The sequence below is a fragment of the Brachyistius frenatus genome, unplaced genomic scaffold, assembly GCF_029030835.1.
Source record: "Brachyistius frenatus isolate BFR_SWC_R1_liver_20210118 unplaced genomic scaffold, ASM2903083v1 Contig_78, whole genome shotgun sequence".
In the NCBI taxonomy this organism is placed as follows: Eukaryota; Metazoa; Chordata; class Actinopteri; family Embiotocidae; genus Brachyistius; species Brachyistius frenatus.
This window is the reverse complement of record NW_027210677.1, coordinates 1,526,916-1,536,044: the sequence shown is the minus strand read 5'-3', so window position 1 is coordinate 1,536,044 and position 9,129 is coordinate 1,526,916.

The window sequence follows — 9,129 nt, the reverse complement described above, 5'->3', positions numbered from 1 at the left end:
TACTAATAAGAATGTTTAATCAGGACACAGATGAAGGAGTAGTTCACCCAACAGTCAGCGTCGCTCTTCGGTCCTTCGTCGGCCAGCTGGACAAACAACAGAAACGGAGATTGTCAGGAGCATGTTCTTATTTCAAGCTTTCAACTGCATCTCACGGTCTCCCTCAGTTTTATTAAAACACCAAAACATCCAAGTTTGGATCATTTGTTGACCGACAAGTTCAACAACTGAACAAAAACCACACGATGCAGTTGATTGATGTTTAGGTTTTTCTTTTAAATATAAATGTATATTTTACTGTTTGGAAACAGCCATTAAATAAGTGAACAGCATCATTTCAGGTTCTGAAGCTTCACAACAAGCTTTTCCCTTTCTGTGTGTGTGTGTGTGTGTGTGTGTGTGTGTGTGTGTGTGTGTCTGCACTGTAGCAAACAGGAAGTAAACATATGGTATCATGCAGAAGTACTTGTGTGTGTGTGTGTGTGTGTGTGTGTGTGTGTGTGGTGAAAATGATAATTAGTTGACTAATTTAGTTGATCTATATATTGATATCCATTGTTTTTATGTTACATTGGTTAATTGTTGGTCATTTGCGTTGTTACAAATCAGGTTTTGTGTTGCGTCTTCAACAGTACTTGTAAGTTCTGGAGCTTTTATGCGTGAAAAACTCAGAACTTGCCTCTTAAAATATTATTTCTAAGAGTCCATATTCCATTAAATAAGCACACAGCAAATGAATTCATCTTCAGAACACTTGATATTCTGCAGGAGCTGTTCAAAGTCCGTTTCTGGTTTCTGTTGTGTAAATCAGGTGATGTTTCAGAACATGTTCCCGACACTCACTTCCTTTGACACTAACATCCAAACTGCAGCGTTTGAGCTGCCGAGAGGGCGAGTGGAGAATCTGAGTGTTTGGATGAACTGCTCCTCATAAAGGTACCGGTCCGGTCCTTCGGCACAGACAGATCATATGCAGCGTAATTCGGTTACAGAAAAGCATTGTGCTGTCTGTGTTTTGAGGGGGGAAAATACATTGCATTTTTTTTATTTTTTTTTTTATAGCTTTTTGTAGCAGATTTGAATTAAAGGCGTCAATGATCAATACTGATGAGAACAAAGGCTGAAGCACACACCAGCTGATGGAGACAACCAGGTGGAGGAGTTGGTGTTCTGAAAGAGCTGGAAGATGTGAAGGTTTGCAACAGTAGTGGGATGTTCACATGATGTCTTTTAATAACGCAGTCCAAGATTTAAGAACATAATTCACACATTTTAACAGAACATGCAACCCCATTTCAAAAAAGTTGTGATGCTGTAAAATGTGAATAAAAACAATGTGATCATTTGCAAATCATATAAACACATTAAATTGAAAATAGAACAAAGACAACATATCAAATGCTGAAATGTTCATGTTTAATGAAAAATATGTGCTTATTCTGAATTTGATGCCAGCGACACGTTTCACAAAAGTTGGGACAGTTTCAACTGAAACTGAAAAGATAATGAAGATTAGAAAAAAACATCTTGTTGAACATCTCACGACTAATTAGGTTACCATGGCAACAGATCAGTAACATGATTGAGAATAAAAAAGATGATTTCAGAGAGGCAGAGTCTCAGCAGTGAAGATGGGGAGAGGTTCACCACTCTGAAAGACTGTTTGGAAAATAGTTCAACAATCTAAGAATAATGTTCCTCAACGTAAAACTCCAAAGAATTAGTGGATTTCATCGTCTGCGGTTCATAATATCATTAAAAGATTCAGAGAATCTGGAGAAATCTCTGAACACAAGGATAGAAAGGAATATTGTAACACTTCCGAAAACCGTCGTCTGTGAACACAGTTTGATCCTTAGTGCATCATGAAACAAACAAATAGGACCAAGGAGACCCTGAACTGTTGAGCAGCTGAAGTCCTGTATCAGACAAGAACGGGACAACATTTCACTTTAAAAACTCCACCAACTCGTCTCCTCAGGTCCCAAACGTTTACAGTGTTGTAAAAAGAAATGATGCAACACAGTGGTGAACATGATCCTGTCACAACTTTGTTGAGACGTGTTGCTGCCATCAAATTCAAAATGAGTCATATATTTTTGAAAAACAATAAAACTCAATTTCAACATTTTATATGTTGTCTGTCTATTTTCCATTAAATATAAGTTTCCATGATTTGCAAATCACCATATTGTTTTTATTTACATTTTACAACAGCGTCCTGACTGTTTTAGAAACATGATTGTATATTTACCTCTAAATCTAATCTCTTACATCTTCCAGATCTGTGGATACTTTAACTCCAAACAATCAGTCAATTTATTGATTACTTGATCAACAGGAAATTATTCGACAGTTGTTTCGATAATTCTCTTTTCTGGCACAAATGACAAACATTGATTTGGTTTTGGCTTCTCACTTGTTTATCATTTAAAGTAAATAGTCGGTGTGTTACGGAGAATAGTATCGATCATCGTCTGGGGCTCACGATGACTGATTTTCAGACAAAATAATTGATTATATAAAATAATAGTTGCAGGCCTGTGTGCATGGATTATGTAATACCGTAGCACCGCGATATGTCCCGGTGGCGACAAATCAAGCATGTTATGATGTTTGAACTTAACGTCTGAAACACACAAATACTGTTCTGGTTCTTTTAAAGCTGCATTTGGTCACTGTGATGATGTCGAGTTGACAGAAAAAGATGGACTCATCATCAACTTAGAGCTGTTGAAGTGAACATTTTAGCAAAACATACTTACTATGACTTTATATGCCTATTTATTGCCCTTTTCAATGCTACAAATCTAACCTTTCACATTACGTTGACATTTAACATTATTTGGTGTTAACTTGGTGCATTGATGCAGCTTTAAGTGAACTCAGCATTAAATCTGTAGCATTGTGTTGCTTGCAGTCTGAATGAATGTTGCATGTGCATGCACACACACACACACACACACACACACACACACACACCCTTTGAGGCATTTATACAAAACTCATGGATTCACACTTAATACAGTGTATTTCCTGACTGGAACAATAATCATATGCAGGACCGGCTGCTAAACAGGAGATTTATGCTGCGTTCACAACCTATGCAAAACATGATCAATCTACATATTTCACAATCAAATAGTCCAACAGTGTTGACTGTAGCTTTCAGGTGCAACTAATTGATCAAAAAAAAAAAAAAAAAATGCTGACATGCCGACAACTGTATAAAATCCTGTTCTCTTTGAATAAAACTGAGTAAATTATTGACGTCAGAGTTTCTCATTTTGTGATCGCAGCTCTTCCAAGCAACACATCATGTCTCGCTGCATGTCTGCTTCATCATCGACATGGGGTTTTATTTTGCTGTGGAATATTTAACTTACCAAGTTATCGTGTGTTAAAAACTAAAAAAGGCAAAGTAGGAGCAGCTGATCTTTACAGAAATCTATATTCATGAGTTTGATTATTATTCTGATGGGGCGTGAATGCAGCATCACCACAAAGACAGACACACTTCACACTTCTGCTGAAGGGAGTCACTTCTCACTCGTAATCGGTCGCCAGAGGACAAAAAGAAAACTTCAAACTGCCGGCTGGCCCGGCTATCGTGAATCCCAGTAGCCTTGGACGACGTTCTGCACTGTGGTGGCAGTCACATCTCGGGTTCTTCACAGGGACAGAAGCAGTTGTCTTTTCGACTTGTGTGCGACAGGATGGACAGATAATAACGCTCGCTGACTGAAAACAGCAGCTCTAAAATCATCTCAGCTCTTCGGGGGTATTTAATGCCGGTCTGCCGTGACCGGCTGCAGTCACGCTGTAGTGCACAGCTGTTTCCTCGTGGTCCTCCCAGTGATGGTTTCCCTCTTCAACCAAAGCTGTGTCAGATATCAAACTGTTTACAGAGAGCTTTCCTGAAGCATCACAGCTTCTTTTTTTTAAGATGCTGCTGAAGACTGTTTTCCAACAGCTGCTGCTTCACATTGAAAGCTTGTTCAGTGGATCAGTTGTAAAGTATCACAGCGGCAAATGTAGCAAGAATTTTCACCAAATGAAAAAGAAAAATAGCAAAAGTTGTTGATTTCCATCTACTGATGTGATGTGAACTTTAGGAGTTGGTTTGCTATGATGAATACCAGGTGGAGCAACAAGATGACGTCAATGTCAAAGTTCAAACAGTGAAAAACAAGATGGAAAACTTAGTTACGGGTAATAATGTGATGAAAGGTTCCAGTTTCCTCATCGCACCTCACACAACTGATGTTTAACTCTTGCTTTTTGTCTGTCGAGTGGACTGAAAGCTTCGGAGGACGTCACTCGCTCCACATACGTGAGCTCAGTCTGCACTCGGTCGCAATTTTATCGATATACAGACTTTTTGCGATATTTTGAGATTCTTTTTTATGGAATTTTAATTTGCAAGTATTCACACATACAGACTTCAACTGTACAGGTACAACAGACTACTAATAACATCTTTGTCAATCATTATTTAAAGCTGGAGTAAACTGTTTTTTTGGGCTTCATGAAGCAAAAAATTCCTTAAAACCTTTGAGCATGTTGTGATACGAGAGGTGCTCTGTAATCAGGCTTTACAAAATCTAGCCCCTGTGACAGGTGATTTCAGAGAGAGGCTGTTCCTATTAGCTGTTTCACAAATGCAGATGTACATTCAATGGTGGAAAATCCTTTCAAGTTACTAAATCTAGCAAACCAACTGCCTACTGCAGAGCAACCCAGAACAGGAAGGTGGATTTATCAAAAAAAACATCTGAAAATAAAGACAATCAGCTTCGTGCTGGAACAGAAATTCAGGGCTGGACTCATCGTGACTGGGACTGGACCGGGTCGGCAACAGGCACACAATAAAACACATGATGGATTTGTTTTCTCTGCCCCAATGGTGACTAGAACACGGTGAAACACGTCATCTCGGTGAAGCGTTTCAGAGACGGAGAAAACCTTGAGATTTGAAGTTAGTGGACAGACAGGAGAGGAGGAGAGCTGCAGGAGGACGGTTGCATTTTCAAATTCTGGCAATTTTTTTCTGTCTTTTAAAAAAACAACCTCAGCATTAAGACTCGAAAGGGACCAAAGCTGCATGATTGTGAAGGAGCTGATTTAAAAACAGCCAAGTTACCCGAGACGGTGATGGCTTGTTGAATGACAGCAGCCTCTCAGAGCTCAGATGGTTTCAGACCTGCTTCCAGTGGAGGGATCTGACTTGTTTAATGACGATATGACGTGAGTATTGTTATGCCGATATGACCTGATTTGGAGCAATCATTTGGAAGAGTAGTATGATTTTGTTCTGCCGCCTGAAAGACAGAATAACTCTGCCGTGTTGTTTGTGTGTATGAGGGGAGCTGACACGTCGGGGTTCGAAGGCCAGTTCAGGTACTTTTACCTGTCGACTGGAACCTACATGTACCTACTGTTTGTTTTTAGCTTGTAGTTCATATTTTATGCTGCCATTCATTGGTTCCTAAAGAAAAATAAAACATTTGATGAACCCCAAAATTAGAAGTACTCAGTGTTTTTCTTCCTTTTCTTGTTGATAACAGGTCAGAAAAAAATGACCTCAAGGTCTGCTTACTGGCCTTCAACCACATCTCAAAGTTTCACGAGAAAACCTCTCCCACCCTGGATGGAGTGTAACGTATCGGTATCGTATCAACCCTTCACCCCCCCCCCCACCCACCCACCCATCACCCCCCCACCCCCACCCACACACACAGAGCGCTTTACTTAAAGACTGAACCTAAAGACACCTACCAGATCACTGTGGATCCTCAATGTAGCACTCTGACACCAAAAGGGACAAGCAGGCTGACAGCAGCTCATTCTGTGCAGCTTTCATACTCTGCCTAATGGCTGAACCAGGAAGTGGGAGGTGCCGAGGCCTGCCTGAACCTACAGTAGCTCAGGAGGGCCATTTCCTCACTGGCTACACTTGTTTCACCAGTTGTTGTTTTTTCTTTCAGTCATATTGTTTAATTTTCCAACACACATTAGACTGACAGCTGAGAGGCCCCGCCCCCTTTGATCCACTGCAGCGGAGACGTGCTGGAACAATGAATTAATCTGACCCAAATCATTGACTTTCTGATTCCTGTTCTTGTGCTTATTTACTAGTATATTTTGGTGACGTAGCCTACGTGTTCATTTGCATACGGAGCCGGGAGGTGAGATCCGATCTCAGGCGGTCACATAGGATGCATGTTGATGCCAGGTGGGAAAACTACGATTTGGCCAGGAGGGAAATGTCCAGATTGATATAGCCAAATGGAAACGGTCTCAGACCACCACCGAGTGTGGTCTGAGCAGATTGGATCGCAATGCATCCTGGGTGAGTGCACACCTTAACTTTTCGCTGACTGCTTGTGATCGGATTGGGTTGGTTTCAGATTTCAGTGCCAGGTGTGCAACAGAGCTGCAGTCAGCTGACAGGCAGAGCATAACGTGGGATAAGAACTCTCAAAGAATAATAACACAACAGATGCATTTTATTTGTTGACCCTGACTGAAATCAGGGAGCCTTTATTTCTTTTTGCATTTACAATTCCGCAATCCATACATCAGAGATCCCCACCCCACACCCACACACAGATCAAACATGCCCCGCTTACACAGCTGCAGGTACATGAAGCTTTGGTAGCATTAGTCACTTATCAGCATTAAATGAACACGATGATAAAAAAAAAAAAAAAAAAAAATTCTGTCTTGTTGTTGCCCCTTTAATGACAAACAGGTTATTTCAGAAGCCTGTTTGAAACCCTGATGATCACAGATGTCTGATATAATTGGCTCTTCTCGAGGACAGACATGAATCAGAAGCACACTGACACATGAAAAGTACAAAAGGCCTGCTGTTAATCTGCCAGAGAAACAATATAAAGGAACTTTATAGGAATGTCTCTCCACATCAGAGCAACTGGAGTTCAACAAGCTCCACTTTATCAGATCAGGCCGTTAATATCAGCATCCATCATAAAGAACGGTGAAGCCTGTCACATGTGCTGCATCCTCCCCACAGCGAAAGGTACACATGAATATAAAATGAGATGACAAGCAACAACAGCATCGATAAAAAAAAAGGTAGGGAGGAGGTATATGTGCAAAACAGGTGGTTATAGTACAAAAGATGTTTTTAAATCACGCAAAAAACAACATCCATAAAGCAAAATCTTCAACGATACTGAGAAACACAGCCAGAAATTTACAACCAGTGGTGAAGATGAGGACACAGTCGTATGAAAATACCATAAAAAGCAGGAAATGAGTGGGAGCCTGAAAGAATCACTGTTTCATTCACTCATTGGGTTTTCTCTCCCCCTCTCTGAGAAGAACGAGGAACAGAGTTGATTTGCTGGTGTTCGTACAATTCATTCAAGTGTGTTTCCCTCCAACAGGCTCAGTTCCACATATCCACCTTCGTTTTAGAGCTCTACACTGTCGGGGCTGTTACAGGGAATGTTACAAGTGTCTGATCCCCCGAGGTAAAAAATAAACAAGTCTCCATCAGCACATTGAGCCACACATAAGTTAACGGAGTGGCAGAGGTTCAACTAACGAGTTCATAAATACTTTGAAAAGCAGCGGAAGAGAAATTTGTGTAACATTTTGTTTTAGAAAGGTACTCTATAAAAAGAGTTTGAGGGCTGAAGCTAATAGCTTGCTAAATGAATAATACAAATCATTAATATTACTTTACAGGTCACGTATGGAAGCAACTTTTTGGTTTGTCAGGTTATGAGATGTTAGTCAGTGTTCTGAAGAGCAGGTGTGGAGGTGGAGCAGGAAGGAGGAGAGTTATATAGTAGATAGGACTGAGTTCAGGTGTGAACCCTGTCAGCGAGCTACAGCACAACTCTGGGCTCTGATATAAAAGATATAAAAGACCAGCATTGGTTGTTGTCAGCCTGCACCGCCTGGACCAGCCATCACCTATCTGTCTCCACATTTACAATAAACCAGAAGAGAGTTGGATTCTTTTGGTGTTTCAGTGCTTGACTGCACACCAGTCATGTTCATTATATCAAAACATGCAGGACTGCCCCTTTCCGGTCCAAAAGTGTTTTAAAGGAAGTCTTTACAGCAAATAAAATCTCTTATTTGATATCCACTCGTCTGTGTACGGTGAGTTTTTCACGGGGAAAAGAAGACGTCTAATGCCAAAACATTGAGCTATAATTCGCTGTGAAGTCTCTTGTAATGTTTAATGTTCATGTTGCTCTATTAAATTCACCATAATAACTTTATCAGGTGATAACGTGTCACACGTTTACCATTTTTTTCTTCAAGGGTCATTGGTAGGGGTGCGCCTTATTATATCGTTCACAATAATGTTAGTATATGAATAAAAAGTTAATATTGTGATAATGGAAGAATTCCTATTTGTTGACATAATGACGTCATGTTGTTGGCGGAGCTTACGCTCAGTAGGACTGAAAGTGACTGTCTTATAAAGAGTTATTGTTGTTTACAAACTAAAGAACTGAGATCATTTTTGTTTAGTTTTTCTTAAATATTCAAAGACTCACTGTTTGAGGTTTATGCTAACATATAAAACTACAATACTTATGTTCTTGAAATTGCTAATATATTTTTCAATGTTTTGTCATATGTGAAGAGCATCATTATCACAGATACACCCTGAAATATTTGAGAGATGTCGCCCACTCCTATAATGGCTCATGGTTCTAACATTTTACAAATTCCCGAATCATTCCACTCAAGTTGATCAATTAATCCAAAGCCTAAACTTAGTTATAAATCATTTGAGAGTCTGACTCTTAGTCTCTCACCCAAACTGGAAAGCAGAGAAACAGATTCTATTTGTTGTTGTTTATCTCCCACCTGGTCCTTATTCAGAGTTTCTAACTGAATTCTGACTTTTGATCAGATTTAGTGCTGAGTTCAGATAAAGTGATGATAGTGGGAGACTTTAACATTCATGTTGACATGGACAACGATAGCCTCATCAGCCCACTCACCGTGGCAACCACACCCTCCATCTGGTTCTGTCGTATGGGATGGAAACTGAAAATGTAATAGTATTTCCTCCAAACCCTGTTTTGTCGGACCACTTCTTATTAACATCTGAAGTTACATTAATGGACGACA